The sequence below is a fragment of the Helianthus annuus genome, chromosome 4 (genome assembly GCF_002127325.2).
Source record: "Helianthus annuus cultivar XRQ/B chromosome 4, HanXRQr2.0-SUNRISE, whole genome shotgun sequence".
Classification (NCBI taxonomy): domain Eukaryota; kingdom Viridiplantae; phylum Streptophyta; class Magnoliopsida; order Asterales; family Asteraceae; genus Helianthus; species Helianthus annuus.
Window position 1 is genome coordinate 81,188,306 of NC_035436.2, and position 9,571 is coordinate 81,197,876.

The window sequence follows — 9,571 nt, forward strand, 5'->3', positions numbered from 1 at the left end:
TAGTTGTTTATTTGCACAATTAGTTGCTATGGACTTGTATACGCTTTGATGCAATGAATGGTATTGTGTGATTGTGCATGATTGTTTGTTAAATATTGAAAGACTTGACAAATATATAAATTTGGTGGTGAAACTGTGAAATTGTTGTGAGATGGTGTCCTTGTGTAAAATATAATACTTAGGGTAGTATAGAGTAATTAGTGAAACCTAAATTATACTTAACCCTAATCTCTTGTTCACTAATCATACTCACAAAAAATCAAGCACGTAGTTCACATTCTCTAGCAATCATCACCAAATCATTGGCAGGACATTCATCACTTTTGTTTCCACATTCCCTCTAGAATCATTCAAGGTAATCGTTAATCATTGGTTTTTGTTAATTGTTGATTGATTCATTCATGCTAAACCCTAGTTCTCATTTGATATTCTCTGCTTATTGATTGAGCCTGATTTATTGAGAAATGAATAAGATTATTATGAAATCAATTGCATGATGATTAGATGTACGATATGTTTAAACTGTTGATGATTGATTTTGATTCTGCACAATGAGAATGTATGAAATTAGGGTTTTGAAACCAAGAACGTAACTGTTGAAATGTATAAAGTGTAACTGTTGTAATCGCAAAGAACGTATGATTGAAATGTTTGTCCGACCTTTGATTTTAATGGTCTGAGTTTTATCATTGCATTTAATCCGACTTTTTAACATGTAATTGTGTCTGAGTTTCGTACATATAACATGATATCAGACTTTTTGAGGAGTATAATATCCGAGTTTTTGCTAATACAAACATGCTCGATCTTTAATGACATGTTACTTAGTCCGAGTTTGAAGAATGAAGTCTTGTCCGATCTTTAACCCTATATAGGGAGTCCGACTTTATTAATAAACAAGGGGTCCGAGTTTTAGATCCCAACCATGTGTCCGATCTTTAGAAATCAGTAGAGTGGACCGAGCTTTTGTGATGTGTGTAGATGTCCGAGTTTTGGATCCCCTCATGTGGTCCGAGTTTCTTGAGCTCCACCCCTAGTCCGACTTTTGGAAAGGTAAGCATCCCTTAGTCCGAGTTTAGGGCCCTAAGGCCTTGGTCCGACTTTTTATCATGGCACAAGGATGTCCGAGTTTTGAAAAGGGAAGCCCCCTTGCCACTGTCCGAATTTCATGGCCTCGAAACCCCTCACCTTGTGTCCGAACTTTATAAATAAAAGCCCTAGAAGTCTGAGTTTTGAGGAAAGGAGGATATGTCAGGGTTTTGTAAGGCCTTGGTCCGAATGTATTGCCCCGGAACATTGTCTGACCTTTGTTGTGTTGATATGTCCAACTCTTGTGATTTACATATGATGTTACTTCGATTGCATGCTAATAGTCCGAACTGTACGAGTGCTGTGTGTAGCAAAGCTTGCTGTATGATGTTATAAATGATTGTGTGATACTGAATGCAACTGTATGATCTTGTATGTATGAATCGGTCTATGTAATATCATCCTATACACAATAAGCACACGAAGCACAGTTGCTTGATTTCCCATGACTTGCAAACCCTTACATCGTATCATGTGCAACATATCCTAGGTCGTGTGTAACGGACTTAAACATTAATAAACCCTAGAAGCAATAACATACCGAGCAAACCAAGGTGAGTTCACACTTTTACTAAGGCATGGGATTCCCAGGGCACGGGAATTGGGATTGAAGGATTGAGATTGAATAGAACCGTACTTTCACTATTACTAGACTACCATACCATCGTCCTCGGTTGTGCAGGACACATACGTAAAACCTACGTATAATTGTATTGCCCACTGTCCTCAGGTTGCGAAGGACACTCACGTAAAACCTACGTGAACTTATACTCACTACTGCCTCGGTTGTGTCAGGCACTTACGTAAAACCTACGTAAACCCCCACGTACCCCTATCCTCGGTTGTGAAGGATACTTACGTAAAACCTACGTAAACTTGTACGTATTACTGTTCTCGGGACGTGTAGAACACTTATGGTTACGCATAGTCTAGTGGTTATACAACATGGGAAGCCCCCACCAATAGAACGTACTATCGGCCCAGTAGAGCCACATGTTACATACGAACTTACCATTACGCATTTACTTTCTGTGAACTCGCTCAACTAGTTGTTGATCCTCTGTTACATGCCTTGCAGGTCGTTAGATACATGGAGCTTGCACATGGAGGAGCTGGTCGTTGTGGGCTTGGATCGTGATTGTTTGTTAAACACTTTATGACATTACATACTTATCTATGTTGGGTTTTACTAATACGCTTCCGCTAAACATTGATAACATACCTATGTTTTGAACACCTTTCATATTGGTGGTTGAATGGCATTTACTTTATATATTAATTACATGTTCAATATGATTGGTGGCTTGATCCTGGTCAGTCACGCTCCCAAGCGGTGATACTCCGCAGGTGGATTTTGGGGGTGTGACAATTTTCATAAATATCTTCGAAGATTAATCGATTATCGGTAAGTTTAAAACGTTATGGAATCGCTTTTATGTGTGTCATCGCTTTTGGTTATTCGAATCGTATCTTCTCACCGCTCTCGCTCGTCGAAGCTTAATCGATCGCTCGCTTATCTAGACGCTTTTAATCGCTACTCTCATTCGCATCAACCCTTACGACCCTACTAATGGATTAATTTTGGGACGAAATTTCCTAAAGCAGGGGAGACTGTAACAACCCGCACCTTCGTGCATTGTTACTACTCGATACGCTCATTACGCCTAGCACTAGAGATTCGGATCATAATGTAACTATATCAGATATATCGCTAGATCGATGTATAATCGAATAATTACGCACATTCTATCGCTATTACAAATCTATTTTCATAAATCATAACACTCACGATGATGTTGAATGGGGGCTCAATCTACCCTCCTCGATACCCGTGAGGTGTCAAAACGTAAACAAGCAATGCTAACAAAGACTATCGGGAGAGTACCATATCTCCAGCCATCGTGACGATGACGGCAATACGGGCAAAGTAGTACCCCGATAATCATTGTGGCACATCACGTCGAAGAACGCACTCGAAGGCACGCGTAACTCGATCATCGCACCGAATATTGGATATATAGATGCGTATATACGACCCTTTTTATGATTAATTATAATAAATAAACAAATAATAATATAAATATATGAAAACGTGGCCCAAACTATCGCAACGCACCAAAAACAAAGATCGAAAGGCTTCCGTACGGACGGGCCAGCCAAACGGCTGGGCCAGTCGGTCGAACGGACCAGCCGAACGGCTGGGCCGGCCGATCGAACGGGCCAGCCGATCGGCTGGGCCGGCCGATCGGACAGGCCAGCCATTCGGCTGGGCCGGCCGATCGGACGGGCCAGCCGATCGGCTGGGCCGGCCGATCGGACAGGCCAGCCATTCGGCTGGGCCGGCCGATCGGACGGGCCAGCCGATCGGCTGGGCCGGCCGATCGAGCGGGCCAACCGACCCAGGCCATTTCGCCCTCCTTTTCCTCCTCCCTTGCCTATAAATACCCCTCTTTCACCCCAAAAAACTTGTTGTTACTGCTGCTGCTCGACCAAGACGTTCCGGCCCCTTAATCTCTCGACTTCTCGCGATTCTTGTAAGTTTTTAACTCAAATCTTGTACTTCCTTGATCTATACGCATTCCTTCACTTTTCTATCTTTCAATTTGCGACTTTTAACCGCGAAATCAACGGATTTAGAGTGTTCTAGGGTGATGTCACCATGGAGTTCTTCAAGAGTGATGTCATCCCATGAAGAACAACTCATATCCGAATGGTTTCCATACGATTTTTACATAAATCTCGTCTAAATCTATGTTTTCTAATCAAGAAGTTATGGATTTGAGATGTCCTAGGGTGATGGCATCATGAAGTTCTTATGAACTATAAGTGACGGCCTCATTCCACAAGAACAACTCAGATCTAAGAGATTCCGCAAGAATAATCAAGGTTTTCACATCAGATCTATACATAAAAACGGTAGAACCAGAGCTTAGACCGACCTTCTACTCATTCTTAGTGTCGTGTTGGTTAAGGATCTGATTCCTAGCAATGAAACCACCAAATTCGGGTTAGACAAGGGAAAACCGCCAAGAACGGCAAGTCCTAATGGAACGGGGTGATTCCCGGCCGTTAGAACAAGCCGGAATTGATGGAATTTCAGTTTTTCAACACGTCACAGCAAAACGTCTTGACCAAAACCACTAGAAACCCGTAAAATTTCCGAAATCAGCTGGACGGGCCAGCCGATCGAACAGCCCAACCGATCGGACAGGCTAGCTGATCGGACAGGCTGGTCGATCGGGCGGCCCAACCGATCGGACAGGCTAACCGATCGGATAGGCTGGCCGATCAGACAACCCAACCGATCGGGCTGCCCATCCGATCGAACAGTCTATTCGATCGGACAACCCATCCGAACGGGCCAACTTTCGATCTGATTTTCGTCCAATTTCGTGTATTCCGATACCATTTAATGTGTAATCCAATACTCATGTAATCAGTCTGAAATCAGGGCATTCTCAGGCATTATCCCACCAATCCAACCAAATACGCACTGTGAGTATACTTAACCCCCTTTTTATCAAATTTTGGGTGTAACATACATTCCTTATAAATCGAAATTATCAAACGAATGATTCAATTGGTCAATTTATCACTTGCGAATAACTGTTTGCATAGATATACGTGATGCTAGTTGCATGTATGCTAGGACTTATACTCGTGACGTCCCACCACGACTAGTATAGTACTATTGCACCCGACGGGGTCTAGTTATGCCATCGAAGAATCGAGCATCGAGGACTTAGCTGGTAGTATCAGTTTTGTGAGTATATATGTTGTGTATTACGTTTATGCATGTGGGAATTCGCAGCACTTTTAATCTACTATACTATTACATATCAAGCCTGTATACTCGCCAATACTTTTGTATTGACAATATTTTTAACGTATGTTGCAGGTTTAGTTGAAGTCTACATCAAATCAAGCTAGGAAGTTTAGAAACTCACCTAAAATCTAGGTTGTCGGATTTGAATTGTTCGAGATGACAAGAAATTTGTGATAACTTATGTGATTGTATTGTTTGTTAGTATGGGATAACAAATGTAATGAATATTATTGCAATATAGTCATTATGGATTCTCTTGAGCAATCTGATTCGCCTACTGCCGCGCCCCGATGATTCCGCCATCGGTTGGGGTGTGACAGAAAGCATCCTTCAATCTCTTTCTTCAAACTCCCCGTTGAATGTTGATCCAGAATTTTGACTCCCCCTTCGAAGACTCCCCCTCTCAATAAGCTGGGACTTGAATTCTGGCTCAAACTTTACACAAACTTTGCCATGGGGATTTCACTTTTCTGCTATCACACTTTCAAACCTGTAACCTACTTCTCAAAAATATGGCATTACAATCTATTCACATTTAACCTTCTTTTGTTGTTCATCAATTTTAATAATCCACTTAAGTCTCCAGGTCCAAGTTAATGACCCTGGGTACTCAATTTGTCTACCAAGTCCAATTTACTGACCTTGGTTGACCTGCGACAAATCAAACTTTTTCAAACATTTTCTGAAAATTACAAGTTTCAAATTATTGAACTTGTGTTGACTTTGAAACTTTCAGGTTTTATCAAGATTAGCTCCAAATTCATCTTCCAGCTAGAACTTCCTGCAACTGCTTCAAACTGCGAATCTGAAGATCAGCTTTCCACTTTGGTTTGTCGGAAAATAAAGCAGAAATGAAAAATCTTTTTGGATTTTTAATAAAGATTCTAAACTAGAAAGCTATAAAATCTTTTTGAGTTTTGGAAATTTAACAAAAATGAAATGCAGTAAATGTGAACTATTTAAAAACATATTTTTGGTGAGCGTGTTAGGGAATCATGTTAGTTATCGACAAGTTACTAGCACCGTTAAGCTTGATAACATACTCAGAATTAAACAATTCGCTTAGATTGTCGATATATTGGTCCTCTTTAAATTCTTACACAAATTTCAATCTGTTCAGGATGCGAATTAAATGTTTTAGAAACTTAGCTTATACGTGTGTACCATCTCAGAATATACTCCCGTATCCAGACAACTATATTCAGTCTTACAGGTGAGTGCACACTAATAATATCTGTAAAAGGGTGAATGCGAAACCATGAGAGCTCAGGTCAGAACTTTCGTTCGTGCAGAGAGATGATGGTTCGACTTTAGGTGGGTCCCGTTTGGGGATCTTTTATTTCAACAACACATGATTAGCATTTTGCAATGTTTCATCATTTTTATGTTGAGGGTGAACTTTAAGATTAAAGCTAATGCAAAGCATTATACGAGGACTAGGCTATTGCTCCCGCAAAATCAGAAGTCCTGGTATAATACCCCAGATATCATCACGTACAAAGACCTAGTATGTCAGAAATAGTGTCTTTCAAACAAGATTTCAGGGGTTACCTATATATCTGAGAGATGTTCACCACGAAATAAGCAAGTGATGATTTTATGTTTATATCCCGAACAAACCTACTAAGTGTGTAAAAACCTATTGGCACATCATCAGCGAGACTATTTAATGCTTTAAAACTTTACATTTCTTTAGCGTACTATAACTGTCTAACTAATGTACTATCATTTTCCCTTTTTACACAAGCTCTTTTTTAGATTTTCTATTGTTTTTGGATTTTAACATATTTCATGTTTTTGGAATTTTGAATTTTTTACTGTTTTTGTATTTTCTGGAAATATTAACCTACCTACTCCCCCTAAATACCAAAACAAATAAAAAATCGACAAATCATTGCAGGTTGCCTTTCAACATCATCTACAGTGGTTCCTTCATCAACGCCAATAATCCCATCCGACATCGATAAAAGCTTCATACCATTCAGTTTTAACAAATATTTAAACCGATTTTTATCAAACGCTTTGGTATGTAAATCAGCTTTTTGATTGTCAGTGTGGATTTTCTCAATCCGTATCAACTTCTTCTCGAAACAATCGCAAATGAAGTGATGACGAATCTCGATGTGTTTTGTTTTTGCATGATGAAGAGGATTTTTAGTGATGTTTATCGCTGCCTCATTATCAACAAAGATAGGGGTGTTAAGAAATTGCAAACCGTAGTCGCGCATCTGTTGCTGGATACACAAGATCTGAGAGCAGCAACTGCTAGCAGATACATACTCAGCTTCACATGTGGACAGAGCTACAGAGGTCTGCTTCTTACATTGCCAGGTGACCAAGCGTGGTCCGAAAAACTGGCATCCCGCAGTTGTTGATTTAGCATTGACTTTGCAGCATCCGAAATTGGAATCAAAATACCCTTCGAGTGTGAAGTCGCCTTCTTTTGGATACCACAACCCCAATGATGGAGTTCCTTTCAGGTAGCGTAATATCCGTTTCACAATCACCATATGCGAAGCTCTTGGGTTAGATTGAAATCTTGCTGTGAGGCAGGTAGGATACATGATATCGGGTCTTGAAGCAGTCAAGTACATCAGCGATCCGATCATGGAACGATACATCGTTTCATCTACCTTCTCTCCGGTTAGATCAGGATTTATCCCATGGTTCGTCGCTAACGGGGTGGAAGCTAGAGTAGATCCTGACATCCCAAATTTCTCTAAGATATCATGAACATACTTCGTTTGATGTATGAATATTCCCTCAGGCAGTTGATCAACTTGAAGTCCCAAGAAGAATTTCATCTCACCCATCGGACATTTCAAATTTTTGCTTCATAACTTTTTCAAATTCTTTGCACAAATCTTCATTTGTTGACCCAAAAATGATATCATCTACGTATATCTGAACTATCAGAAGATGTCCATCGACTTCTTTGGTGAAGAGAGTGGCAACCACTTTTCCACGAATGAAGCTGTTAGTAAGCAAGTGTTGAGACAATGTCTCGTACCAAGCTCTCTGTGACAACCCTCACTAAACCAGGTATCCGTACGATTTAATTAATAATTAATTGCTGCTTAATTACTGTGCTTAACTGAAATTGCTGATGAACTGCTACTTGACTTTATTACTTGAACATATCTGCATCATACTTTACATACCGTCACTACATTATTTTACATGCTGAACCTTAGTGACAAACATGATGCACAAAAGCACAGTAGCATTAGAACGGATAACCTATTGAACATGCTGATAAAGCCAGCATCAGGCAGACACTGCCTCTAAGGCCTGTATGAGCCAGAAATATTTTACTACACCCATAGTGAGTGTAGGGATACAAGGGTTGTAGAATTGCGTCTCTAGGAATAAGATATAATGACTGGATGTGCCTAAAACGTACTCTAAGCACGAAACACAGCACTTTTATTAACATACTAGCTTCTGGCTAACTAATAAAGAGCCAAAACATGAGGAAAATATTCCTGACACTTTGCAGAATGAGTTGTGTCACTAAAAATATTATTTACGACACTTAAAAGCTTACTTAAGCACTTTAACGGATTACTATCCAACCGAACAACCGGACTATACCCGGAACATAAAAATATTGACAATAATATTATTAGTCTTTTTCTGAGCCAGTTAGGGTCCCTGAATACCCTAACACCCGCGTTAAAGCACAACATGTGACTAACTAAGTTAACCCCTAATCTAACTTGGTTTAACGTAACTAAACTCCAACTAACTACTTGAAATCGAACCAAGACCCCCCCATGTAATCGGCCTAACTAGAGGGGACAACAAGAGTACAAGACTTAATTAAAATATTGTTGTGCATAATATCTAGGGAACATTGAATCCATTGGACTAAACCTTTCCTAATTGTCTATAAGTAACCACACTTAACACAAGAGTTCATACACTTCACATTTCACCCAACCAACTCTCACTCTCTCCCTCCTTGCTTCCTCTCGGCCGAACCCCCCTCTCTCACTACAACCATTTTCGAGCTCTCATCTCTCCATTTCAACATCATACAAGAGTTAGGGATCTCGCATAAGGAGTCTTGGAGCAAGCGGAAGGCAAAGGACCTCGGTATCTTGCTTTTATCCACCACCTTTTCGCCTAGATTCTTCCCTAGCCCCGAGCTAGAGGTATAACACTTGAAACTCATACTCGAATCATTCTAAGGTGGTTAATAAGATTTATAACGGTTAAAATGCGGAAACTTATCTTTTGAAGCTTTAAAGGCTACTAAAACATGAATATTGTTGGATAAAAACTTAATACTTGTGTAAAAGTTGTAGTATTTGAAAGTTGTGAATATTGAGGCCCGATCTATGATGTGGTAGCTCGGATCACCATTTAACCCGGTTTGGTTAAGATCATGGATCTTGACATAAGCTTGTTTCGGACGGTACAAGGGTTAAAAGGTGAAACTCTACCACACGAGAAACATGAACTTGTGTAAAAGTATTTTTACTTGTAAAATAGTGTTTAAAACTAGCGGATCTACGTATCTGCAAGTGGTATTTTCAAAGGACCAAGTGTCGAGAAAGTCATGTTTTCTAAAAGACGGATAACACACTAACAAGTGTGATTTTTACAAACCACAAGCGTATAAACACTTGTGAAATGAAAGATCCGACAAAA